Genomic DNA, 829 nt, shown 5'->3' with positions numbered 1-829 from the left:
GGTAAAGAACATTCTCAAGTACCTGCGGAGGACTAAGGACTGGGTCCTTACCCTTGGTAGGAGTGATGACTTGAGAGTTGTAGGGTATAGTGATGCTAGCTTCCAGACTGATAGGGATAATTTCCGCTCTCAGTCAGGCTGGGTCTTTACCTTAAACGGAGGAGCAATTACTTGGAAAAGTTCTAAGCAGGAGACAGTGGCTGATTCAACTTGCGAATCCGAGTATATAGTGGCAAGCGAGGCAGCAAAGGAGGCAATATGGCTGAAGAACTTCATTGGAGACCTTGGAGAAGTACCAGCTATAAAGGAGCCTATGGAAATTTTCTGTGATAGTGAAAGTGCAGTTGCCTTAGCCAAGGAACCAAGGGATCATGGGAGATCCAGACACATTGACAGAAAATACCATTTCATCAGACATCGAATAGAAGAAGGACTCCTCGTGGCAAAGAGGGTATCATCGGATGAGAACCCAGCAGATCCCCTCACGAAGGGACTGAATAGGGCTAAGCATCTCCAGCACGCAAGGAGCATAGGGCTGAAGGATGATATTAGTTTTAGTAATTAGATAGCCTTGAAATTTGTAAAGTGTAATTGACATTTGATGATGAATAAAAGTTGTGTTTATTTATGAGTAAAGTGTTGCTATCTTTTGTCAATCATTTACTATTATTTCTTTTGCATGTTTTGACTTCCAGAATATTTATGTTGTGTTTTACATATTATTCAAATTATCCATAGTCGGTCATATGTTGGAAGTAGATATGAATTAAGACTGCCATGAGTTGGTTGTAGAGGTCTAAGATGTTGGACACGGCCTCAACACTCATGA

The sequence above is a fragment of the Lactuca virosa genome, chromosome 8, assembly GCF_052849685.1.
Source record: "Lactuca virosa cultivar CGN04683 chromosome 8, Lactuca_virosa_CGN04683_v6, whole genome shotgun sequence".
Classification (NCBI taxonomy): domain Eukaryota; kingdom Viridiplantae; phylum Streptophyta; class Magnoliopsida; order Asterales; family Asteraceae; genus Lactuca; species Lactuca virosa.
The sequence above is the reverse complement of the archived record's forward strand: the minus strand, read 5'-3'. Positions refer to the sequence as shown.